The following is a 1316-nucleotide window of genomic DNA, read 5'->3' on the forward strand; positions in this document are numbered from 1 at the left end:
GCGCAACACCTCCCGTGCCGGTTTAATGACCCACGGGGGTGGACATTGTTGAATAATTATGATGATGGGAGTGGCAGCCACGGAAATGGAAGGTATCCGAGAGGACGTCTACAAGGAAATGGAGCGAATGAAATCAGCTTCGACTGAAAACTCTTAGGTTGACAATGTATTTCTTAATAATTGCTTGTGTGTGTGTTTGTTTAGTTCCGGTAGTGTAGCGGTTAGTGCGCTGCGCTATGAACCTGGCGACCCGGGTTCGATTCCCGCTCACGGCAAACACCAGTGACGATTATCTGAACCGGTCCTGGACCTCCTCTAGCTCGACTCAGCCTGAAATGAGTACCTGGTGCGGTGTGTAAACATCGCCACTGGGGAGACAAAGGCGGTCGGGCGTGGTGCTGGCCACCCACCCCCTCGTGTACCGTTCCGGCCTTCATAGGTGCTTGCTAAAAGCACTTGCCCCTACAGTCTGTTAAGGCTACACGGGGGATCTTTGTTTAGTTCGTTGTCCTTTCCCCCACACTTGCGATGAGCACGGTTGGCCACGTACGGTGTGAAAGAAGTTCAACATACAAGACCCGCACAACTCATGAGCAATTGGTGCCAGGTGGAGTGTTGCATTTCAGGGTGGCAGTTTGAAGGAGGCCATCATTCAGCAGTAGAATGATCCTGGCTGAACGTAATGAAAAAAAAGAGATTAATTTAATACTCTTTGGTTTTTTCGGTAAAGTCACGTAGGTAAAAAATAATAACTCTCTTCACACACCTCAGTAATTTTGCCGGAGCAGTTAACACCTGATGACGGTTGCTTGTGTTGCTTCCGAAACGTCGTGATTTTATTTATTTTCTCTTTTTTACTTACGTGACTTTACCGAAAAAAACAATAAGTATGGACCCTTAAAGTCACGAAAACTTCAAATCTAGATTAATTTAAGTTCATACATTGCAGTGTTGGGTATAGGTAAAGCCAGGTGTTGTTCTGGTGGGAAGTTTTAAGGTTGTGCCGTCAATACATATTGCACAATGCCCGCAAACGCATTTGCACGCGATTATATAAGCCTGTTGTATTTTATTGGGAACAGAATCCACGATGCGTTGGGTGTTCACGAATACAATTTTACAACGATGATGATTATGCGAATTAGTTGATATCCTACACGTGCTATTTTTGTTAGCAGCTGTGTGATATTATATGATCTTGCACCATCGGTTAAAATACGTGACTGATGTCAAGATGTTACATTGAGTCTCCTTACACTAGAATGAGATAATTGCTTTCATGTGCATATCTGAAAGGCACTTTTTTGTTAGTATTT

Source organism: Lethenteron reissneri, chromosome 19 (assembly GCF_015708825.2).
Source record: "Lethenteron reissneri isolate LAM-NWPU_2019-01 chromosome 19, ASM1570882v1, whole genome shotgun sequence".
In the NCBI taxonomy this organism is placed as follows: Eukaryota; Metazoa; Chordata; class Hyperoartia; order Petromyzontiformes; family Petromyzontidae; genus Lethenteron; species Lethenteron reissneri.